At 49.8% G+C, this 26,622-nt stretch overlaps 1 protein-coding gene across 12 annotated transcripts in view; it reads left to right on the forward strand.

The window, feature by feature from the left end:
- The window catches only part of CHRM2 (cholinergic receptor muscarinic 2), a 149,255-nt gene that overhangs the window by 118,470 nt on the left and 4,163 nt on the right, over window positions 1-26,622 (forward strand). For 2 of the 12 annotated variants that reach the window (XR_014473306.1, XR_014473305.1), the window contains 2 exons: window positions 7,759-8,026; window positions 8,125-8,245. The exons of 5 other annotated variants lie outside the window; for them this stretch is intronic. The gene's annotated coding sequence lies outside the window, so the exon portion shown is untranslated. Of the gene's footprint in view, window positions 1-3,393; window positions 3,507-7,758; window positions 8,027-8,124; window positions 8,246-26,622 lie in introns of those variants that run through there. 5 more of the 12 variants (XR_014473307.1, XR_014473302.1, XR_014473304.1 and 2 more) reach the window with 4 other exon arrangements.

The following is a 26,622-nucleotide window of genomic DNA, read 5'->3' on the forward strand; positions in this document are numbered from 1 at the left end:
CACCCAGTAGGAGGAGACACTGACTAAGGGCCACCATCTTGTACTGCCACGCTGGACCCTCAAACACTGGCAAAAGCAGCACAGTGTCTCCCACCCTCCTCTTTAGTCCCCCTTATGCCCACACACCCCTATCACTACCCAGCCTCCTGTTTTCCTGTGTCGTGACCTCCGCCAGTGGGGAGCCGCTGACTCAGAAACACCCTACTATACTATTGCACACACACCTAAACAACATGCGCACACACAGTCCCCCCCCCCCCACACCCACAAATGTCACTGTACCATCCACACTATCAATGTACATCTTACTCTGTAACTGCTTTTTAATTAAACAAAACAATACACACCCCCTTCCACATCATATGCTCTCTATTTAACACATTTCACCTATAACTCAAGTTGCAATACAGGCCATCTTACATACAATTCTAACCATCTTTCTCATATACAAATGTTCACAAATTAAGGGGGCGCAGCCCCTTACGACGGTGTGAAGAGCGCCCGTAGGGCTCGATGAATCACCTAGTGAATATATATTTAATAAAAAATATATATATATATATATATATATATATATATATATTTTTTACACTGACCAGCCAGCAGGGGGCCGGAGCCGAGCCGCTCATTAGATATTCATATATTCACTGCACCCGATCGTTACATATGCATGATCGGGTGTAGTGAATATACCCGGTCCCCTGCTGGCACCCCCGGGGGGCAGCCTGTGCTGCCTGGCACCCGGGGAGCCCACCTCCCCCCCACATACGCTCTGGGGCAGGCAGGGAGACTTCCATCTCCCTGCCTGCCACTGTCCTCAGGCTCTCTGCGGCGTTCGCCGCAGGAGCTCATATTCACCGGTCAGGGGCAGCGAGCCCCTGACTCGTTGAATACCGGAGCCGGCGAGGCTCCGGAACGCGGCGACCAGTGGCGAATGTGCAGCGAATCCTAAACAGGATTCGCTGCACGTCACCGATATTCACATTGAATACCGCCCATTGTCTCAAACTCGCTTCAGAATGTTTACTTTCCTTAAAGAAATGCAATTACGGCTTAGACAGACGTTCCCGATCCACGTCCCACTTTGTTGAACATCTTTATCTGTCATGGTTTCAGGAAATCTCCTGTCCAGAACTATGAATAATTTCTGGAGGATCCATTAAGGACTGTGACAAACTGCAGAGCATCATTCCCCCCCCCAAGTAAAATACCACTTGCGAAAACTCAGTGTTACACCACGCAATCCCCGGGGACCTCTTTCCATTGTTACCAACTGCCACCTGTCTGTTGGGCTTATCCGACGGACCAGTGCACAGCGTTCCACGGTAGGATGCAGCATGGTGCTGTCTGTTCTGGCCGCTCCGCGATCTGCCACTAGACGCTGCTTCGAGAGAGACGGGTTCGCCTTCAGGCTAAAGATCTAAAAATATATAACACTTCTGTAAAGCCCATTCCCTGATCTGGCATATGTCCGCACTCAGCACCGCGGCGGTATATCGGATAATATGTAGAGAAATTAACTATTTCAGCTCACTGCGCTGCATGTCCGTTACATATCTCCCCAGTAGTGCCAGTTACATATCATTTCCCCAGTAGTGCCAGTTACAGACCATGTCCCCAGTAATGCCAGTTTCAGATCATGTCCCCAATAGAGCCAGTTACTTATCATGTCCCCAGTAGTGCCAGTTACATATGTCCCCAGTAGTGCCAGTTACATATCATGTCCCCAGTAGTGCCAGTTACATATCATGTCCCCAGTAGTGCCAGTTACATATCATGTCACCAGAAGTGTCAGTTACATATCATGTCCCCAATAGTACCAGTTACAGATCATGTCCCCAGTAGTGCCAGTTACAAGTCATGTCCCCAGTAGTGCCAGTTACATATCTGTCCCGGGTAGTGGCAGTTACATATCATGTTCCCAGTAGTGGCAGTTACATATCATGTCCCCAGTAGTGCCAGTTATATTTAATGTCCCAGTATTGCCAGTTACATATCATGTCCCCAGTAGTGTCAGTTTCAAATCATGTCCCCAGTAGTGCCAGTTACATATCATGTCCCGAGCAGTGCCAGTTACATATCATGTTCCCAGTAGTGGCAGTTACATATCATGTCCCCAGTAGTGCCAGTTACAGATCATGTCCCCAGTAATGCCAGTTACATATCATGTCCCCAGTAGTGGCAGTTACATATCATGTTCCCAGTAGTGCCAGTTACATATCATGTCACCAGTAGTGCCAGTTGCAGATGTCCCCAGTAGTGCCAGTTATAGATCATGTCCCCAGTAGTGCAAGTTACATATCATATCCTCAGTAGTACTTTTAGCAGTGAAAAGTACATTCAGACAACTAAGGTTTTCGGCAGGGCTAATTTTCTACCGGAACGCCGCTCCTGAAGTGCAGATGATAAATTACGTCATCAGGAACCTCTAGCGCACAGTGCCAACAGACCTGCGCACCCGCCAGCAAACAGGCCACCCACCCACCAGCAAACAACAACCCCTAGCCAGCCCACCCGCCAGAGAACAGTGCAACTCGGCCCGCCCAACCGCCAGAGAACAGCACCGCCCACCCGCTAGCAATAGCGCTCAGCAGCAGTGTATATGTGTGTCTCACCACCAGACACATTTACAGTACACCCATAACATTAAACATACAAAATCATACCAGGGGAAAATGTATCAAAGCTCGATAAGAGTTACAGTAGAGAGAAAGTACCAGCCAATAAGCTCCAACCATGTCTGAAAATGGCAGTTAAGAGCTTCTCTCCCTTAGGGCTAAGCTTTAAAAAGTGATAAAGTGAAGAGTCATAAACAACCAGCCAATCAGCCCCTAACGGTAGTATTTAAACACAGCCTGTAACATGGCAGTTAGGAGCTATTTGTTTTTCACTATCCATTTTATCACTTTTTGAAGCTTGATACATGTGGCCGCTAATATGTTAACAAGCTGGCAAAGAACGCAGCTATTGTTTGCTCCACCTCACCAGTAGCGAGCAGGTGTCAGATTACAGCAGATCTACCTGCGCCCATATGCGCCAGGTTTATATTCTGGGAATGCGCAGGACCCACATCCGTATTTTATGCCACACTAAGCAGCATAAACTCCCCACACTGCAAGCTGTATTACGTAGCGTGTAGAAAACATATCCTCAATCATTGCTTCGATGCTACTTATATGTGAACATGGGAGTAAATAGTGTGATCTCCTGTGTAGGGTGAGATCAATCCTTATAAACAAGCGCACGCAAAAGGTCGGGGAGGGTAAATTGAGAATCTCTTTGTTCTAAAATCAATAAAACAATCTTTGCGCAATGTTTCTGAAAGAAAATGAAACACACTTGTGAGTTGAATATGAGGTACGTTGATGATGTTCTTGAGAATTACTCTTTCAGTTTTTTCAATCCACTGGGACCGAGACACTTGCAGCTGGGCAGAGACATGAAATTCATTACGCGTTTCGCATTGATCCTTTGCACTTCCTCAGGGAAACAAGATGATTTTACAAGTAAGGGTTAGAGAATGCAATTTAACCTTTACACCACTATTTGTTTGGATAATACATAATCAGCATATGATGTGTGAGATGTTTAGTCTGTTCTTGTGCAGAATTTGATTATCTATAATATAATGCTCTAAGGACGTGTATCTAGCGTAGGAATATTAGAGAGCTGCTTGTGAGGCTCCGCCCCCTGCCCACAGCTCTCCCCGGCTGCCTGCTAGGCAGAACCACCACTGCTCTTTTCCCATGGCTAGAACAGTCAGAACCTGCAGCTGGTCGTGAGGGTGGCTTACTGTCCTGGGATCCCAGAAGGATTCTCTGAAGTATGTCTGTGTATTCTGGGAGAATAGGCATGCATATTTAATATTGAGACATTAGAACATACTTGCCTACTTTTGAAAACTAGTTTCAGGGAGATTATAGTTGGTAGTAGAATTTTGCACAGCACCCCATTGAGGGGGCGTGTCCTGCTCCTCCCAAAGGGCGTGTCTAGTTCTATATATGGAGAGATTGTGAACGTGGCCCCTAGAAGAGTGGGTGTGCACTGCTACATTGGAGAGGAATCTTTTAAAATGACATATCCAAATGTAGATGATCCCCAAAGCAGTTAGTAAGAGCTACTATACTTGGTAAAGTGCTGGCAAATGGTGCTGATGATTCACTGTAACTGTATCTATCTCACATTCCTTTTTTCCCCAAAAATGTAACAGTGTAATGTGGGCTAGGTGACATGAGGGAGATTGCTAGACTAATGAGGGAGAGAGGGAGATTGCTGCTATGTCAGGGAGTCTCCTGCAGAATGCAGGAGGGGAGGTAACTATGATGTAACAGTGTAATGTGGGCTAGGTGACATGAGGGAGATTGCTAGACTAATGAGGGAGAGAGGGAGATTGCTGCTATGTCAGGGAGTCTCCTGCAGAATGCAGGAGGGGAGGTAACTATGATGTAACAGTGTAATGTGGGCTAGGTGACATGAGGGAGATTGCTAGACTAATGAGGGAGAGAGGGAGATTGCTGCTATGTCAGGGAGTGTCCTGCAGAATGCAGGAGGGCAGGTAACTGTGGTGTAACAGTTTAATGTGGGCTAGGTGACATGAGGGAGATTGCTAGACTAATGAGGGAGAGAGGGAGATTGCTGCTATGTCAGGGAGTCTCCTGCAGAATGCAGGAGGGTAAGTAACTATGGTGTAACAGTGTAATGTGGGCTAGGTGACATGAGGGAGATTGGTGGACTAATGAGGGTGAGAGGGAGATTGCTGCTATGTCAGGGAGTCTCCTGCAGAGTGCAGGAGGGGAGGTAACTATGGTGTAACAGTGTAATGTGGGCTAGGTGACATGAGGGAGATTGCTAGACTAATGAGGGAGAGAGGGAGATTGCTGCTATGTCAGGGAGTCTCCTGCAGAATACAGGAGGGGAGGTAACTATGATGTAACAGTGTAATGTGGGCTAGGTGACATGAGGGAGATTGCTAGACTAATGAGGGAGAGAGGGAGATTGCTGCTATGTCAGGGAGTCTCCTGCAGAATACAGGAAGGGAGGTAACTATGATGTAACAGTGTAATGTGGGCTAGGTGACATGAGGGAGATTGCTAGACTTATGAGGGAGAGAGGGAGATTGCTGCTATGTCAGGGAGTCTCCTGCAGAATGCCGGAGGTTAGGCAACTATGCATTAGAATGCTACATTATATATGTTTTTTGTGAACACTTAAGCCTGGTTCACACTAGAGTGGATGTGTTCCCAGATAATATTCAGGACTGATAGGACCCTGCGTTGCGCTGATGCGGGGAGCGATAAAGTTATGGGGGATGCAGCTGCAGTGGGGCCAACCATAAAACATAGGGGTGCGCAAATCACGGGTACACATTGAACTGCCTGGAGATGTGCTATGTAAAGTCGAATTACCACACACACTGTGAAGGCGGCCATTTTGTGGGCTGAACCCACGTTGATGAATCCGCAGGCTGAATACTGCTTCGGCCCACCCACAAGATGGCTGTCTCCACTGTGCGTGAGCAAAGGGTCCACTTCGAGTGATTTTATGGCACAAATCTGCGATGGCCGTAAGGGATGTGATAACCTCATCCAAGCGCATTGTCGGGAATACAATGATCCCAGCCATATATCTCCTTTGACAGCCTACAGCGCTGTAATATCATATTCCATTAATGGACATTGCTGACTGCTGTTCTGTTATCCAGTAAATATGTATATATGTTCCCCTTATGGCTGCTACCTGGATTTTAAAAATGGCTTTAGCAATACTGTAATAAGAAGAGGTCTGTTAGCTGTCGTTACTCATGGTGACCACTAGAGGGGGATCATCACTAATCAGTATTCCGCAGCGTTCATCTGTACAGAGCCACGTTTCAGTCAGGACTCGGCGGCATTAGTATTCCAATGTGGCTGCTGGGGGTTTAGCAGAATAAAATACTGTATGTCCTGGAAATAATTCTGCACAATGCAATGTGACACCTGCAGCAAGTGCACAAAGGAACAAAAAAGATCACTGACTGGAACTTCATTTAGCCCCAAATGTTATACCTAATAATAATAATATTACTGTGTTGTTTTTATTCTAATTATTATTACTGTTATTAGTCGCTTACGCTATAATAAGTGTCTGTGAATAATTTTGTTATTCACACAGCGTCTTGTTGTTATCACTGCACAGTTGGTGATGTTGCCCTTAGCAACCAATTTTCTAGAATGTAATATAGAAATGGCAGACACAATCTAATTGGTTGCTATAGGCAGCCCCGCCAGTTGCCTGAATTAGAAGATTTAATAAATCCATCACAGGGCGAGATGTATTAATCCTTGAAAAGTGATAAAATGGAGAGTGATAAACCACCAACCAATCAGCTCCTACCTGACATTTTTCAAACACAACCTGTGACATAGTATTTAGGAGCTGATTGGCTGGCTGTTTATCACTCTCCATGTTATCACTTTCCAGGCTTAGTACATCTGGCCCTGTGTACAGTATGATGTTGTCTGTGGCAGCAGCATAATAATAATAATAATAAACCAACTATTATATTAGGGAGATCTCCAGTGAGCTTGAGCTCTGTACATTGGTCCTGCAGTATGTTAGGTTGTAGAACCGTCATGTGGACATGCACAGAGGCATGGGGAGGGAAGCTCCAGGTGCCGGAAGCCCCCTCTCCCTCCTCCGCTGTGCCAGAGAACAGGTAACAGGCAGCAGACATTGGCGGCGGGAAGCCAGAGATGTGGGAGAACCAGATGGTTTCCCACCATTGATGATGCAAAAGGAACAAATATAATTTTTTTTTTTTACAAATTGCTGGGATTTGGAGCTTAGCTTAACACTCCTATGGAGCCCTGGCGCTATACCGCACCGGCCCAACCGAAAAGGTTCTTCTCATTGATCCAACTGCACCTCCTCCTCCCCACTCCTTTCTCCACCTCACCTTCTCTACCCCTTCCGGTTGATGTGCCTCAATTGATGTCCTTGTTCCTCTCCCTGCCCTTCTCCATGTACACCTCTTCCCCCAGTAAGCCAATGAGCTCCTTGGACCTCCAGTAACACCGGTCTGCTGACGATGACCAAAGTCATCTCCCCTCAGGTCGCCCTCCTGCATCACCAGCTAATTATCAGCCCACTCTGTCCACCTAAAACTCTTCAAACTCAATGAAGTCATCATCGTTCCCTCAGCCAAGGTCCCCTCTCTCCCCACCAACTCTCCCTTACCATTGACATCCTCGTCTGCTGTCGTCTTTGTCATCGTTGACTCTCCTCTGCCTCTCCCCATACTTAGTCCCTCTTCAAAGGCTTATTTGGACGTTCTGATAATGTTTGCTACAGTTGGTTCAAGCATCCATCATTGCTATTACTGGAAACCAATTTTACTCTTGGTGCAGACGATCACCCGAATCTCGGAGTACAGTACTCTAACGTCTTAATAATGATCATTGTATTTACACGCCCACGACTCCCACACACAACAAGTGATAAAAATCTTTGTAAATGATGAAATGCATTGGGTGTGACAAATGGTGCTCCACTCAATCAGCTCCCAAGTGTAATTTTGTAAACACGTGACAGTTAAGAGCTGAACACATGACATTTAGGAGCTGATCATGTGGCAGTTGGGGGCTAATTAGCTGGAGCACCATTTATCACCAAGGAAGGATCTATTTACTAAAACTGGGGTGAGATAAATTAGATGGAGAAAAAGGGCCAATCAGCTTCTAACTGCCATGTCAATGGTTGTGTTTTTTGTTTTAATGACAGTTAGGAGCTGGTCGGTTGGTACTTTCTCCAAGACTTAGTACATCTGCCTCTTAATCTCCAAAAATCGCATTCATACCTTCATTAGCAACATCACCCTTCCAAACCGAGTGACTGGTTTCTGTCCCCTCATCCCCACCCATGCTCCATACGATTGTGTCCATTCTGAATGGAAGAACGATGGCGAAATTCCAACTGTGAGCTCATAGCTGCGGTGCGAGGAGCAGAAGACGTGGGATTCTCACCACGGGGGACGATGAAGAACAATGAGGTAACACGCAGTTAGCAATGTATTTACTTCTATTCACTTGTAAAGAGAAGTTAATATATTGTTAGCTGTGCATTAACCAACTTCTCTCTGCACTGCAGAATGGAACGCCAGGAGACTCAGACGTTCGGACGCCAATGACGCGCCGCGGTTACTACGTGTCCTGCATTTCGGCCGCAGGATAAGCAGCGCAGGCAGCACAAATAAAACAATCCCACCCTTTGTATATTAATTCATTTACTTTTTATATAAAAACAGATGTGGGCCGACGCTAGGGTACAAGTGTACACCCAGCCCTCCTGCCGCAGAGGTGTACACCTACTTCATCATCTTGGTCCAGATTTAGGGATTGGCTTCTCCAATGTCCTCATTCTACTGTATACCTGTCTGTTCATCATCTACATCAAGGCTGCTCACCACCATTCTCATTTCCTGCAGTAACACCTGTCCGGCTGGTGACCCCACCCCTGACCCTGCAGTAACACCTGTCCGGCTGGTGACCCCCCACCCCTGTCCCTGCAGTAACACCTGTCCGGCTGGTGACCCCACCCCTGACCCTGCAGTAACACCTTTCCGGCTGGTGACCCCACCCCTGTCCCTGCAGTAACACCTGTCCGGCTGGTGACCCCACCCCTGTCCCTGCAGTAACAACTGTCAGGCTGGTGACCCCACCCCTGTCCCTGCAGTAACACCTGTCCGGCTGGTGACCCCACCCCTGACCCTGCAGTAACACCTGTCCGGCTGGTGACCCCACCCCTGTTCCTGCACTAACACCTGTCCGGCTGGTGACCCTGTCCCTGCAGTAACACCTGTCCGGCTGGTGACCCCCCATTCCTGTCCCTGCAGTAACACCTGTCCGGCTGGTGACCCCACCCCTGTTCCTGCACTAACACCTGTCCGGCTGGTGACCCCACCCCTGTCCCTGCAGTAACACCTGTCCGGCTGGTGACCCCCCACTCCTGTCCCTGCAGTAACACCTGTCCGGCTGGTGACCCCACCCCTGACCCTGCAGTAACACCTGTCCGGCTGGTGACCCCACCCCTGTCCCTGCAGTAACACCTGTCCGGCTGGTGACCTCCACCCCTGTTCCTGCAGTAACACCTGTCCGGCTGGTGACCCCACCCCTGTCCCTGCAGTAACACCTGTCCGGCTGGTGACCCCACCCCTGACCCTGCAGTAACACCTGTCCGGCTGGTGACCCCACCCCTGTCCCTGCAGTAACACCTGTCCGGCTGGTGACCCCACCCCTGTTCCTGCAGTAACACCTGTCTGGCTGATGACCCCCACCCATGTTCCTGCAGTAACACCTGTCCGGCTGGTGACCCCCCACCCCTGTCCCTGCAGTAACACCTGTCCGGCTGGTGACCCCACCCCTGTCCCTGCAGTAACACCTGTCCGGCTGGTGACCCCACCCCTGTACACCTACTTCATCATCTTGGTCCAGATTTAGGGATTGGCTTCTCCAATATCATCATTCTACTGTATACCTGTCTGTTCATCATCTACATCAAGGCTGCTCACCACCATTCTCATTTCCTGCAGTAACACCTGTCCGGCTGGTGACCCCACCCCTGACCCTGCAGTAACACCTGTCCGGCTGGTGACCCCCCACCCCTGTCCCTGCAGTAACACCTGTCCGGCTGGTGACCCCACCCCTGACCCTGCAGTAACACCTTTCCGGCTGGTGACCCCACCCCTGTCCCTGCAGTAACACCTGTCCGGCTGGTGACCCCACCCCTGTCCCTGCAGTAACAACTGTCAGGCTGGTGACCCCACCCCTGTCCCTGCAGTAACACCTGTCCGGCTGGTGACCCCACCCCTGACCCTGCAGTAACACCTGTCCGGCTGGTGACCCCACCCCTGTTCCTGCACTAACACCTGTCCGGCTGGTGACCCTGTCCCTGCAGTAACACCTGTCCGGCTGGTGACCCCCCATTCCTGTCCCTGCAGTAACACCTGTCCGGCTGGTGACCCCACCCCTGTTCCTGCACTAACACCTGTCCGGCTGGTGACCCCACCCCTGTCCCTGCAGTAACACCTGTCCGGCTGGTGACCCCCCACTCCTGTCCCTGCAGTAACACCTGTCCGGCTGGTGACCCCACCCCTGACCCTGCAGTAACACCTGTCCGGCTGGTGACCCCACCCCTGTCCCTGCAGTAACACCTGTCCGGCTGGTGACCTCCACCCCTGTTCCTGCAGTAACACCTGTCCGGCTGGTGACCCCACCCCTGTCCCTGCAGTAACACCTGTCCGGCTGGTGACCCCACCCCTGACCCTGCAGTAACACCTGTCCGGCTGGTGACCCCACCCCTGTCCCTGCAGTAACACCTGTCCGGCTGGTGACCCCACCCCTGTTCCTGCAGTAACACCTGTCTGGCTGATGACCCCCACCCATGTTCCTGCAGTAACACCTGTCCGGCTGGTGACCCCACCCATGTTCCTGCAGTAACACCTGTCCGGCTGGTGACCCCCCACCCCTGTCCCTGCAGTAACACCTGTCCGGCTGGTGACCCCACCCCTGTCCCTGCAGTAACACCTGTCCGGCTGGTGACCCCACCCCTGTACCTGCAGTAACACCTGTCCGGCTGGTGACCCCACCCCTGTTCCTGCACTAACACCTGTCCGGCTGGTGACCCCACCCCTGTTCCTGCAGTAACACTTGTCCGGCTGGTGACCCCACCCCTGTCCCTGCAGTAACACCTGTCCGTCTGGTGACCGCACCCCTGTCCCTGCAGTAACACCTGTCCGGCTGGTGACCCCACCCCTGACCCTGCAGTAACACCTTTCCGGCTGGTGACCCCACCCCTGTTCCTGCAGTAACACCTGTCCGGCTGGTGACCCCACCCCTGTTCCTGTACTAACACCTGTCCGGCTGGTGCCCCCATCCCTGTACCTGCAGTAACACCTGTCCGACTGGTGACCCCACCCCTGTCCCTGCAGTAACACCTGTCCGGCTGGTGACCCCACCCCTGTACCTGCAGTAACACCTGTCCGGCTGGTGACCCCACCCCTGTCCCTGCAGTAACACCTGTCCGGCTGGTGACCCCACCCCTGTTCCTGCAGTAACACCTGTCCGACTGGTGACCCCCCACCCCTGTTCCTGCAGTAACAACTGTCCGGCTGGTGACCCCACCCCTGTTCCTGCAGTAACACCTGTCCGACTGGTGACCCCCCACCCCTGTTCCTGCAGTAACTGTCCCGCTGGTGACCCCCACCCCTGTTCCTGCAGTAACACACCTGCCCGGCTTGTGACCCCCTGTTCCTGCAGTAACACCTGTCCGGCTGGTGACCCCCACCCATGTTCTTGCAGTAACACCTGTCAGGCTGGTGACCCCCCACCCCTGTTCCTGCAGTAACACCTGTCCGGCTGGTGACCCCCACCCCTGACCCTGCAGTAACACCTGTCCGGCTGGTGACCCCACCCCTGTACCTGCAGTAACACCTGTCCGGCTGGTGACCCCACCCCTGTTCCTGCAGTAACACCTGTCCGGCTGGTGACCCCACCCCTGACCCTGCAGTAACACCTGTCCGGCTGGTGACCCCCTCTCCTGTTCCTGCAGTAACACCTGTCCGGCTGGTGACCTCACCCCTGTCCCTGCAGTAACACCTGTCCGGCTGGTGACCCCCTCTCCTGTACCTGCAGTAACACCTGTCCGGCTGGTGACCCCCCCCCCCTTGTTCTTGCAGTAACACCTGTCCGGCTGGTGACCCACCCCCTTGTTCTTGCAGTAACACCTGTCCGGCTGGTGACCCCACCCCTGTCCCTGCAGTAACACCTGTCCGGCTGGTGACCCCCTCTCCTGTACCTGCAGTAACACCTGTCCGGCTGATGACCCCACCCTTGTACCTGCAGTAACACCTGTCCGGCTGGTGACCTCACCCCTGACCCTGCAGTAACACCTGTCCGGCTGGTGACCCCACCCCTGTCCCTGCAGTAACACCTGTCCGGCTGGTGACCCCACCCCTGTTCCTGCACTAACACCTGTCCGGCTGGTGACCCCACCCCTGTTCCTGCAGTAACACCTGTCCGGCTAGTGACCCCACCCCTGTCCCTGCAGTAACACCTGTCCGGCTGGTGACCCCCCACCCCTGTTCCTGCAGTAACACCTCTCTGGCTGGTGACCCCACCCCTGTACCTGCAGTAACACCTGTCTGGCTGGTGACCCCACCCCTGTCCCTGCAGTAACACCTGTCCGGCTGGTGACCCCACCCCTGTCCCTGCAGTAACACCTGTCCGGCTGGTGACCCCCTCTCCTGTTCCTGCAGTAACACCTGTCCGGCTGGTGACCCCCCACTCCTGTCCCTGCAGTAACACCTGTCCGGCTGGTGACCCCACCCCTGTTCTTGCACTAACACCTGTCCGGCTGGTGACCCCACCCCTGTCCCTGCAGTAACACCTGTCTGGCTGGTGACCACCTCTCCTGTTCCTGCAGTAACACCTGTCCGGCTGGTGACCCCACCCCTGTCCCTGCAGTAACACCTGTCCAGCTGGTGACTCCACCCCTGTCCCTGCAGTAACACCTGTCCGGCTGGTGACCCCACCCCTGTACCTGCAGTAACACCTGTCCGGCTGGTGACCCCACCCCTGTCCCTGCAGTAACACCTGTCCGGCTGGTGACCCCCACCCCTGTACCTGCAGTAACACCTGTCCGGCTGGTGACCCCCACCCCTGTTCCTGCAGTAACACCTGTCAGGCTGGTGACCCCACCCCTGTCCCTGCAGTAACACCTGTCCGGCTGGTGACCCCACCCCTGTACCTGCAGTAACACCTGTCCGGCTGGTGACCCCACCCCTGTCCCTGCAGTAACACCTGTCCGGCTGGTGACCCCACCCCTGTTCCTGCAGTAACACCTGTCCGGCTGGTGACCCCACCCCTGTACCTGCAGTAACACCTGTCCGTCTGGTGACCCCCTGTCCCTGCAGTAACACCTGTCCGGCTGGTGACCCCACCCCTGTCCCTGCAGTAACACCTGTCCGGCTGGTGACCCCACCCCTGTTCCTGCAATAACAACTGTCCGGCTGGTGACCCCCTCTCCTGTTCCTGCAGTAACACCTGTCCGGCTGGTGACCCCACCCCTGTACCTGCAGTAACACCTGTCCGGCTGGTGACCCCACCCCTGACCCTGCAGTAACACCTGTCCGGCTGGTGACCCTGTACCTGCAGTAACACCTGTCCGGCTGGTGACCCCACCCCTGTACCTGCAGTAACACCTGTCCGGCTGGTGACCCCACCCCTGTTCCTGGGTCTATAACGTATACCTTTTTGCATATGTATGGATTTTACTGAACAATTTAACTCACCATGCAGTGCCTCGTGCCTCAGTGCTGTCACTAATTACTTCATTGATTGGCGGCAATTTCAGAAATGTTTCAGAAACTGTGTGTACATACTGACTCTCGGGGCGATGTCTAAAACTTTCAAAAAGAGTGGATAGGAGGAGAAATTACTAATAGCAACCAGTAAGCATCTAGAGAGCATTTATCAGTAACATTCCATAAAAAAAAATTGCTAGAAGCTGATTGATTAGTTCTGAAAGCAAATTTTGCGGGGACACTGATCTGTTTAAAACTTGCTGTATTTGGAGAGGGGGAGCTATGAAGACAGAGATTGAAGGTAGGAGCAAATAGGGACTGCGGGCGGGGTGGAGAGTTTGTGGGCTAAAAACTGTCACAGATCAAAGTGAAAGTAAAAACTGTCGCAGCTCAAAGTGAAAGTACATTGCAGAAGCCATCATTTGGAAGGGCTTGTAACTGGCTGAAAGGCGCTCAGCATCTGTACACAGGATAATATTCACTGAGCTCTGCGCTGTCCCCTCGACCTCTGCCGCTCCTGCCCTCACCTCAGCCGGCCCTCTCCTGCCTCCTTAATCACACAGACGCCAGTGAGTCACACAGGTCCCAAAAGGCATTTTCCGCATCAAAACTTTCTGTATACAGCTGAATCAGGCTGATTTATCTTTAGTTGAGTCTCAACGACTCTCAGGTTCTCGGCAAATAAATGCCAGGCAGCTAAAAAGTAAGGATGCAAGCGTGCAATGGGGGTCATTCAGACCTGATCACAGGGCTGCCAGTTTGCGCATTGCGGAGGCCATCCTGTGATAAAATCCTACTTTTTGTATCGCTGGCTGTACACAAGTTGATTGACAGGAAGCCGGTGTTTGGGGGTGGTAACCAGCATTTTCTGGGAGTGTCAGGGAAAACGCAGGCAGGCCCAGGTGTTTGATGGGAAGTCACGTGACATCATCTCTGGCCTGATAGGCGTAGTGGTCAACATTGCTACTTCAAAGACCCGAGGTCATGAGTTCAATTCCTGATCAAGGCCCTATCTGTGTGGAGTTTATACTGCAATGTTTGGATGTGTTTCCTCCGTGTGTCCTGTTATTTTTTTTCAAATTCCCAAACATACGGGAAGGTTACTTGGCTGTATGTGCGTGTGTACATGTGGTAAGTAATATAGAGTGTAAGCTCCACTGGGGCAGGAACTGATGTGAGTGACTGACATGTTCTCTGTACAGCGCTGCGGAATATGTGTGCGCTATATAAATAACTGCTAATAAATCGTATTGTTGCTTTGCCGCAATTCTGCAAGCACCTCATTTTTTCTCTATGTTAAATTGCAAAGTTTACTTTTATTGTTATTAGCAGGTGTGCACCTGCAATGTTGCTTCTTTCTGTGTGGAACTACAAGTCTCAGAATGGTATCCAACCAATGAGGCTGTGAGTCTTTGTGAAGGGGAAAGTGCAGAAAGCTGTTAGGCCTCGAAAATGGTTGCCATCATCTAAACCAGCGGTTCTGAAACTGTTGGTCCTGACCCCAAAGTGGGTCATGACCTTCTCAGGATGGGGTCGCGACTCCATGTTACTGACCATCAGGCTGATGACTTTTCTAATCTGTCAGTGATTCAAGGAGTCTGTTGAGTAGTCTGTTATTTTAGACTCCTCCCATCACTCTGTGCCTCCACAATGCTGCCATGTATGTGCTGTCTGCTGACTACACATGTGATGTGATGGGTTATGGTATATCAGACTCCTCCCATCACTCTGTGCCTCCACAATGCTGCCATGTATGTGCTGTTTGCTGACTACACATGTGATGGGTTATGGTATATCAGACTCCTCCCATCACTCTGTGCCTCCACAATGCTGCCATGTATGTGCTGTTTGCTGACTACACATGTGATGGGTTATGGTATATCAGACTCCTCCCATCACTCTGTGCCTCCACAATGCTGCCATGTATGTGCTGTTTGCTGACTACACATGTGATGGGTTATGGTATATCAGACTCCTCCCATCACTCTGTGCCTCCACAATGCTGCCATGTATGTGCTGTCTGCTGACTACACATGTGATGTGATGGGTTATGGTATATAAGACTCCTCCCATCACTCTGTGCCTCCACAGTGCTGCCATGTATGTGCTGTCTGCTGACTACACATGTGATGTGATGGGTTATGGTATATCAGACTCCTCCCATCACTCTGTGCCTCCACAATGCTGCCATGTACAGTATGTGCTGTCTGCTGACTACACATGTGATGTGATGGGTTATGGTATATTAGACTCCTCCCATCACTCTGTGCCTCCACAATGCTGCCATGTATGTGCTGTCTGCTGACTACACATGTGATGTGATGGGTTATGGTATATCAGACTCCTCCCATCACTCTGTGCCTCCACAATGCAGCCCTGTATGTGCTGTCTGCTGACTACACGTGTCATGTGATGGGTTATGGTATATTAGACTCCTCCCATCACTCTGTGCCCCCACAATGCTGCCATGTATGTGCTGTCTGCTGACTACACGTGTGATGTGATGGGTTATGGTATGTTAGACTCCTCCCATCACTCTGTGCCTCCACAATGCTGCCATGTATGTGCTGTCTGCTGACTACACATGTGATGTGATGGGTTATGGTATATCAGACTCCTCCCATCACTCTGTGCCTCCACAATGCATCCCTGTATGTGCTGTCTGCTGACTACACGTGTCATGTGATAGGTTATGGTATATAAGACTCCTCCCATCACTCTGTGCCCCCACAATGCTGCCATGTATGTGCTGTCTGCTGACTACACGTGTGATGTGATGGGTTATGGTATATAAGACTCCTCCCATCACTCTGTACCCCCACACTGCTGCCATGTATGTGCGGTCTGCTGACTACACGTGTGATGTGAAGGTTTATGTTATAGTACACTCCTCCCATCACTCTGTGCCTCCACAATGCTGCCATGTATGTGCTGTCTGCTGACTACATGTGTGACGTGATGGGTTATGGTATATTAGACTCCTCCCATTACTCTGTGCCTCCACAATGCTGCCATGTATGTGCTGTCTGCTGACTACACATGTGATGTGATGGGTTATGGTATATCAGACTCCTCCCATCACTCTGTGCCTCCACAATGCTGCTATGTATGTGCTGACTGCTGACTACACGTGTGATGTGATGGGTTATGGTATATCAGACTCATCCCATCACTCTGTGCCTCCACAATGCTGCCATGCATGTGCTCTCTGCTGACTACACGTGTCATGTGAAAGGTTATGGTATATCAGACTCCTCCCATCACTCTGTGCCTCCACAATGCTGCCATGTATGTGCTGTCTGCTGATTACACATGTGATGTGATGGGTTATGGTATATCAGACTCCTCCAATCACTCTGTGCCTCCACAATGCTGCCATGTATGTGCTGTCTGCTGACTACACATGTGATGTGATGGGTTATGATATATCAGACTCCTCCCATCACTCTGTGCCTCCACAATGCTGCCATGCATGTGCTGTCTGCTGACTACACGTGTGATGTGATGGGTTATGATATATCAGACTCCTCCCATCACTGCACCCCCACAATGCTGCCATGTATGTGCTGTCTGTTGACTACACATGTGATGGGTTATGGTATATCAGACTCCTCCCATCACTCTGTGCCTCCACAATGCTGCCATGTATGTGCTGTCTGCTGACTACACATGTGATGTGATGGGTTATGGTATATAAGACTCCTCCCATCACTCTGTGCCTCCACAGTGCTGCCATGTATGTGCTGTCTGCTGACTACACATGTGATGTGATGGGTTATGGTATATCAGACTCCTCCCATCACTCTGTGCCTCCACAATGCTGCCATGTACAGTATGTGCTGTCTGCTGACTACACATGTGATGTGATGGGTTATGGTATATTAGACTCCTCCCATCACTCTGTGCCTCCACAATGCTGCCATGTATGTGCTGTCTGCTGACTACACATGTGATGTGATGGGTTATGGTATATCAGACTCCTCCCATCACTCTGTGCCTCCACAATGCAGCCCTGTATGTGCTGTCTGCTGACTACACGTGTCATGTGATGGGTTATGGTATATTAGACTCCTCCCATCACTCTGTGCCCCCACAATGCTGCCATGTATGTGCTGTCTGCTGACTACACGTGTGATGTGATGGGTTATGGTATGTTAGACTCCTCCCATCACTCTGTGCCTCCACAATGCTGCCATGTATGTGCTGTCTGCTGACTACACATGTGATGTGATGGGTTATGGTATATCAGACTCCTCCCATCACTCTGTGCCTCCACAATGCATCCCTGTATGTGCTGTCTGCTGACTACACGTGTCATGTGATAGGTTATGGTATATAAGACTCCTCCCATCACTCTGTGCCCCCACAATGCTGCCATGTATGTGCTGTCTGCTGACTACACGTGTGATGTGATGGGTTATGGTATATAAGACTCCTCCCATCACTCTGTACCCCCACACTGCTGCCATGTATGTGCGGTCTGCTGACTACACGTGTGATGTGAAGGTTTATGTTATAGTACACTCCTCCCATCACTCTGTGCCTCCACAATGCTGCCATGTATGTGCTGTCTGCTGACTACATGTGTGACGTGATGGGTTATGGTATATTAGACTCCTCCCATTACTCTGTGCCTCCACAATGCTGCCATGTATGTGCTGTCTGCTGACTACACATGTGATGTGATGGGTTATGGTATATCAGACTCCTCCCATCACTCTGTGCCTCCACAATGCTGCTATGTATGTGCTGACTGCTGACTACACGTGTGATGTGATGGGTTATGGTATATCAGACTCATCCCATCACTCTGTGCCTCCACAATGCTGCCATGCATGTGCTCTCTGCTGACTACACGTGTCATGTGAAAGGTTATGGTATATCAGACTCCTCCCATCACTCTGTGCCTCCACAATGCTGCCATGTATGTGCTGTCTGCTGATTACACATGTGATGTGATGGGTTATGGTATATCAGACTCCTCCAATCACTCTGTGCCTCCACAATGCTGCCATGTATGTGCTGTCTGCTGACTACACATGTGATGTGATGGGTTATGATATATCAGACTCCTCCCATCACTCTGTGCCTCCACAATGCTGCCATGCATGTGCTGTCTGCTGACTACACGTGTGATGTGATGGGTTATGATATATCAGACTCCTCCCATCACTGCACCCCCACAATGCTGCCATGTATGTGCTGTCTGTTGACTACACATGTGATGGGTTATGGTATATTAGACTCCTCCCATCACTCTGTGCCTCCACAATGCTGCCATGTATGTGCTGTCTGCTGACTACACATGTGATTTGATGGGTTATGGTATATCAGACTCCTCCCATCACTCTGTGCCTCCACAATGCTGCCATGTTTGCGCTGTCTGCTGACTACACGTGTGATGTGATGGGTTATGGTATATTAGACTTCTCCCATCACTCTGTGCCTCCACAATGCTGCCATGTATGTGCTGTCTGCTGACTACACGTGTGATGTGATGGGTTATGGTATATAAGACTCCTCCCATCACTCTGTGCCTCCACAATGCTGCCATGTATGTGCTGTCTGCTGACTACACGTGTGATGTGATGGGTTATGGTATATCAGACTCCTCCGATCACTCTGTGCCTCCACAATGCAGCCCTGTATGTGCTGTCTGCTGACTACACGTGTCATGTGATGGGTTATGGTATATTAGACTCCTCCCATCACTCTGTGCCCCCACAATGCTGCCATGTATGTGCTGTCTGCTGACTACACGTGTGATGTGATGGGTTATGGTATATAAGACTCCTCCCATCACTCTGTGCCTCCACAATGCTGCCATGTATGTGCTGTCTGCTGACTACACGTGTGATGTGATGGGTTATGGTATATAAGACTCCTCCCATCACTCTGTACCCCCACACTGCTGCCATGTATGTGCGGTCTGCTGACTACACATGTGATGTGAAGGGTTATGGTATAGTACACTCCTCCCATCACTCTGTGCCTCCACAATGCTGCCATGTATGTGCTGTCTGCTGACTACACGTGTCATGTGATGGGTTATGGTATATTAGACTCCTCCCATCACTCTGTGCCTCCACAATGCTGCCATGTATGTGCTGTCTGCTGACTACACCTGTGATGTGATGGGTTATGGTATATTAGACTCCTCCCATCACTCTGTGCCTCCACAATGCTGCCATGTATGTGCTGTCTGCTGACTACACGTGTCATGTGATGGGTTATGGTATATCAGACTCCTCCCATCACTCTGTGCCTCCACAATGCTGTCATGTATGTGCTGTCTGCTGACTACACGTGTCATGTGATGGGTTATGGTATATTAGACTCCTCCCATCACTCTGTGCCTCCAAAATGCTGCCATGTATGTGCTGTCTGCTGACTACACGTGTGATGTGATGGCCCTCTGCAGGGGTCCTGTCATTATTTTTATTGTCTGAAGGGGTCCCAGAGCAAAATAGTTTTAGGACCCTTGCTCTAAACGCTTGGTCACTGGTCCGCTGCTGCTCCCTCCTGATGATGTCATGCAGCTGCCTCAGCCCTCCCCCGGAGCAGTCCGGACAGGCCTGCGATGTTCAGACCACGTCCACAAAGTGGTCAGCAACACAACACATCCCCCACTCCCCCCAGCGCAGTGGAAGCGGTACACTTAAACAGTGTCCATGACGACATTCAAGACGAAAAACATGAAAAACTGTAACCTTTTTTAAATGTCGATCTTATTGTGGGTTTAAGTCTTGCGTCGACCTTAGCCCTGTCAACCTATTTCAGGAGAGACCTAAGTTCTGTCGACTTTCAGCGGTCAACCCAGTGCATGTCGAACTAAATAGGGTCGACGCAAGGACCCATACCCTTGCAGATAAAATACAGCAGTGTTTTGTGTTTGCATTTTGGGGACAAGTTCCCTTTAAACCTCCCTCGTCATCAGACAGCAGTGGAATCGATGCGTGGTGTATGTGTGTGTGTGTGTTTGTGTGTGCGGGGATGACAATACCAGCTGCTAGCTGTCCCTTTAAACCCCTCCTGCGTGCTAAACTCCCCTTCAGTGTAATAAGGGCCGATAATAGGCCCCCGCAGTTTGTGGACAAGGGAGACAGTTCCATCATTATAGAGATGAGCTCCTGGAAAGGTGACTTTAAGGACGCTAGAGGGCTTCATGGTAGAGTGTCCAGGAGAGCTCGTTAGCATCGGATCATACTGCAGGTGTGACTGCTGAGTCTTCCGTGCATTCAGCTAAGCTGCAGTACCTGCCAGGGGCAAGCTGGATGGGGCTTCAGCCTGCCTGGCGCTAGGGGACAACTGACTCAGACTCATCCTATGCGGAGGGTTCTGGTGTCACACAGACCGGTATCCTTTCCCAAAGTCCTGTTTGTTTTGTTTTTGTGTTTTCCTAATTCTTCTGTTCCTCTTGAGCATTGGCCGCAGGGGTTTCTCTGTTACTGGAACGTGTCACATCAGTGGGATAGACAGCGATAAAAAGTTTGAAAATAATCTCTGGGAAATAATGAGTTTTCTTAATAACGATTCCGCTCCTTAATACCACGAGACACCCCCCCTTATTGTTGTTTTTTTATTATGTCGATATGCAAAAATATAACTTGGTCTACCTCATGTTTGTATGTAAAAATAAACAGTAATTGTATAACTTTTCTTTATTAAGAACCGTATTATTTTTTTTCGTGTTCAAAGATATTTTGCAATTCTAGCTTAACCCAACAAGTGCCAACATCTTCGTGAAAGAAGTTCAAAACATCCGCGCTAACAGTGCCAGCATCGCTCACATTTGTTATATAAATTCAAATAAAATGTTGTGTAAAAAAAGATATCTCTTATATATTTAGCCAGATCTGTCACTCATCCCCTGTGTAGCTAACGTTCCCGCCCAGCGGCATACACAAACCCGCCCCCCTAGGGAAAAGACCAGTGTTTTATGTGTATAACGTTTTCATGTGTATGACGTTCCACCCCCTTGACATCACCTCCCCCCGCCCAGCCAGGGCTACAGTACACACCCACCGTCCACCATTACTCCACAGCCACCATCCACCATTACTCCTGCACCCCCCCCCCCCTCTGTCAGCACCCCCGCGACCCCCCCCCCCCCCCCCCGCGATTCGCGGGACCCCCGTGACACCCCCCTCCCGCAATTCGCGGGAACCCCCGCGACCCCCTCCCGCGATTTGCGGACCACCGCCCCATCCCCCTCCCACGATTCACGGCACCCCCCCTCCTGCAATTTGCGACCCCCTCCCGCAATTCTCACCCACTGCCGGGAGCTGCATACTGTCCCCCACCCTCCTCTAGTTCTAGGGATGCCCATCGACCATCAATGATTTCAAATAATCGATGGTTTATGGCCGATGTTGAATACTTTTGCAATCGATGTGGGAGGACCAGATGGTTTCCCTACATCGATGGCAAAGGAGAACCAATCAAGTTTCACATTTTTTTAAGGTGCCGGGACATGGAGCATAGCTCCGCCCCCCACACCCGGAAGTCCCGCCACCAAGTTCTCATTGACCCACGGCCTATTCAGTCAGATATAATGGATGACCATCGATAGCTACAACAATCGATGTTACTACTATCGATGGCAGGGTGCAAAATCGCCATCAATGCCAACCATCGATGACGTCTGCACCAATGCCTATACCCTACTCAGCAACAGCCAAAAACCTTTACTACCCCTCATGCCCACACACCTCTATCACTGCCCTGCCTCCTGTTCTCCTGCCCCGTAACTTCCGCCAGTGGGGACCCGCTCACCCTGTGTTGCCCACATTCCCCTATCATGCTTTACCACCCAGCCTCATGCTCTCATGCACCCTAACTCCCACCCAGTAGGAGGAGACACTGACTCAGGGGCACGGTCCTGTACTCCTATGCTGCCAGGCTGGACCCTCACCCACTGGCAGAAGCTGCACAGTATCTCCCACCCTCCTCTTTAGTCCCCCTTATTCCCACACACCCCTATCACTACCCAGCCTCCTGTTTTCCTGTGTCCTCCGCCAGTGGGGAGCCGCTGACTCAAAAACACCCTATTATACTATTGCACACACACACCTAAACAACATGCATACACAGCCCCCCCCCCCCCACACCCACAAATGTCACTGTACCATCCACACTATCAATGTACATCTTACTCTGTAACCGCTTTTTAATTAAACAAAACAATACACACCCCCTTCCACATCATATGCTCTCTATTTAACACATTTCACCTATAACTCAAGTTGCAATACAGGCATCTTTCATACAATTCTAACCATATTTCTCACAATACAAACGTTTACAAATTAAGGGGGCTTACGACGGTGTGAAGAGCGCCCGTAGGGCGCGATGAATCACCTAGTATATATATATAGAGAGAGTATCATATAACTTAATATATAATGTAGGATACCAATATTTAGTAGAAATCGCACAGGTAATATAAACACTGTTTATTTAATATTATCTGATGGTGCAAACCCCTCACAGTCTGACCCTAATCACCTCTTCTTTGTGTCTAATCCTAACCCCCCTCTCCGCAGTTTGACCCTAGACACCCCTTCTTGGTGCCTAAACCGTACATCCCCACAGCCTAACCCTAACCTTCATCCCCCTACAGCAGGACTTAGTTGTTGTTGTTGTTGTTGCTGATGTTGTTGGGATGTGTTCACAGAGATAATGAAATAGGAACAAAAATATTAACTGGAAATTAAATAAGTAAGGGGCAGAGGTATCAAGCCTGGTAAAGTGAGAAAGTGGAAGGTGATAATGCACCAGCCAATCAGCTGTTTTGAAAAATGACAGTTAGGAGTTGATTGGCTGGTGTGTTATCACCTTCCACTTTATCACTTCACCAGGCTTAATACATCTGCCCTGCAGTCAGCCAAAACTTCTCCCGCATTTATATGAATGGGCTAAGAGGCTGATTCAGAGGTGGACGGTATTCACAGAGCATCTTTGTACGCAGCAGCTAGGCGACCAAATGCCCCAGCAGCCATTTTAAGTTTAAAAAAAATGCCATCCCTCTGTCCCTTCCTATTTGTCTGTCCTTCTGTTCTAGTCATCCCTCTGTCCCTTCCTATTTGTCCGTCCTTCTCTTCTAGTCATCCCTCTGTCCCTTCCTATTTTTCTGTCTTTCTCTTCTAGTCATCCCTTTGTCCCTTTCTATCTGTCCGTCCTTCTCTTCTAGTCATCCCTTTGTCCCTTTCTATTTGTCCATCCTTCTCTTCTAGTCATTCCTCTGTCCCTTCCTATTTGTCCATCCTTCTAGTCATCCCTTCCTATTTGTCCATCCTTCTCTTCTAGTCATCCCTCTGTCCCTTCCTATTTGTCCGTCCTTCTCTTCCAGTCCTCCCTCTGTCCTTTCCTATTTGTCCGTCCTTCTCTTCTAGTCATCCCTTTGTCCCTTTCTATTTGTCCATCCTTCTCTTCTAGTCATCCCTCTGTCCCTTCCTATTTGTCCGTCCTTCTAGTCATCCCTCCATCCCTTCCTATTTGTCCATCCTTCTCTTCTAGCCATCCCTCTGTCCCTTCCTATTTGTCCATCCTTCTCTTCTACTCATCCCCCCGTCCCTTCCTATTTGTCCGTCCTTCTCGTCTAGTCATCCCTCTGTCCCTTCCTATTTGTCCATCCTTCTCTTCTAGTCATCCCTCCGTCCCTTCCTATTTATCCGTCCTTCTCTTCTAGTCATCCCTCTGTCCCTTCCTATTTGTCCGCCCTTCTCTTCTAGTCATCCCTCCGTCCCTTCCTATTTGTCCATCCTTCTCTTCTAGTCATCCCTCCGTCCCTTCCTATTTGTCCGTCATTCTCTTCTAGTCATCCCTCTGTCCCTTCCTATTTGTCCATCCTTCTCTTCTAGTCACCTTCTCTTCTAATCATCCCTCTGTCCCTTCCTATTAGTCCGTCCTTCTCTTCTACTCATCCCCCCTTCCCTTCTTATTTGTCAGTCCTTCTCTTCTAGTCATCCCTCCTTCCCTTCCTATTTGTCCATCCTTCTGTTCTAGTCATCGATCCGTCCCTTCCTATTTGTCCGTCCTTCTCTTCTAGTCATCCCTCCGTCCCTTCCTATTTGTCCGTCCTTCTCTTCTAGTCATCCCTCTATAACTTCCTATTAGTCCATCCTTCTCTTGTAGTCATCCCTCCGTCCCTTCCTATTTCTCCATCCTTCTCTTGTAGTCATCCCTCCGTCCCTTCCTATTTGTCCGTCCTTCTCTTCTAGTCATCCCTCCGTCCCTTCCTATTTGTCCACCCTTCTCTTCTAGTCATGCCTCCGTCTCTTCCTATTTGTCCGTCCATGTCTTCTAGTCATCCCTCCGTCCCTTCCTACTTGTCCGTCCATCTCTTCTAGTCATCCCTCCGTCCCTTCCTATTTGTCCGTCCTTCTCTTCTAGTCATCCCTCTATAACTTCCTATTAGTCCGTCCTTCTCTTGTAGTCATCCCTCCGTCCCTTCCTATTTCTCCGTCCTTCTCTTGTAGTCATCCCTCCGTCCCTTCCTATTTGTCCATCCTTCTGTTCTAGTCATCCCTCCGTCCCTTCCTATTTGTCCGTCCTTCTCTTCTAGTCATCCCTCCGTCCCTTCCTATTTGTCCGCCCTTCTCTTCTAGTCATGCCTCCGTCTCTTACTATTTGTCTGTCCATCTCTTCTAGTCATCCCTCCGTCCCTTCCTATTTGTCCGTCCTTCTCTTTATTTATGAGATTGCATGGTAGCAGCACAGCAGCTGCATGTTCTTTTTTCATGTATTGTTTATATTAGTGGTTGCTCTCTCCTATGTTTTTTGCCAATCCAATGCCGGGAATTTAACACTAGCCTGTCCGGGTGTGTAAAGTAGTTACTGAGAGTTAAACACCAACAATGTATTGCTGTGTATGTAGGAATCCTTCTTTTGGAGCTGAGCAGTATACACCATTTACATTGGACCACTAATGTCCTTTTATGGTTTTACCAAAGTTTGAAGGCCGCTATTTTGCCTAATGAACCCTAGCAGTTCTCTCTCTCTCTCTCTCTCTCTCTCTCTCTCTCTCTCTCTCTCTCTCTCTCTATATATATATATATATATATATATATATATATATATATATATAAATTACAACAGCTGGTGGATATCATGATCATTATATAACTGTTCCATGGGACTCAAAATCTTGGCTTCTTTATATTGCCCTGAAGAAACCCAGTCTCAATTTGCGATCGTGTGACCATCTTATCCAACTGTTGTACCGTGCCCCTGATGAAGTCATGTTTATGACGAAACGCGTTGGTCTAATGGGCTAATTGCGATATCCGTCAACTGTATAAGAGGATATTTTTTGTTATTGATTCACTGAAATTGTATCACACAAACTTTTTTTTGTATACTGCTATGCCCTGTGGGCAGTTTTATTAAATAGTTTTTTTGTGACATGAATTATTCTGTTCAATAAGATAAGGTTTAGCGCACCCTGAACCCCCCCCTTTGTATTTCATATATATATATATATATATATATATATATATATATAAAATAACAAGCTTTATTGAATTGATTTGAAATGCCACTCATTGTGCTGCACCTCCCACCCTCCCCCCTTGAATTCGCTGCCAACACCCCATCCCAGCAGAACCCAGACACACATGCTCTCAAGGAGCACCAGGATGGGGGGGGGGGGTACTTATTATCAGGGCTTAGGTCTTCTGCTAAGGGGGACATGGCCATTCTGTACAGCTGCCTGTGCTGCAAGGAGTAGGGGACGTCAGGATGGGGGGAGTGAGCACTCAAGTAGAAGACCCTCATACATACTGGCTGCCTCCTGCAGATCACATTCACCCGCCCACCACATTCACTTCCACCAGCCTGAGCAGCACCCAGACAGGGAAAGGCAGAGCCGCGTCACCTGCCCCCTGTGCTCCCTGCTTATTCCTGCTCTGGGGCACATAAAGCAGAATCTGGAGCAATGGATTGCGGATCGACTAAGTTTAGGTCAACAATACTATGGTAGACCTAGTGGGCGACTGTGTTTAGATAGACAGTGATACTAGATCAGCGGTTCTCAAAATGTGGGTCCCGGACCTTCTCAGCATGGGGTCACGACGGATCGGACAGGAATGTGGTCGATACTAGTTTTACGTGGGGTTTTTTTGTGCCGAATATCAGAGGGATCCCCGTGGACACTCTATATGTGCGCTCGGCACACTATTATAATCTAACTCTATGTCAACTTGGACAGTTACAATAAGTAGGAAGCAAGAGGACTGGCACTAAAAATTCACGTTGATCCTTCACTTCCGTCGATCTGGCCTTCA

Source organism: Crinia signifera, chromosome 4 (assembly GCF_055691185.1).
Source record: "Crinia signifera chromosome 4, ASM5569118v1, whole genome shotgun sequence".
NCBI lineage: Eukaryota > Metazoa > Chordata > Amphibia > Anura > Myobatrachidae > Crinia > Crinia signifera.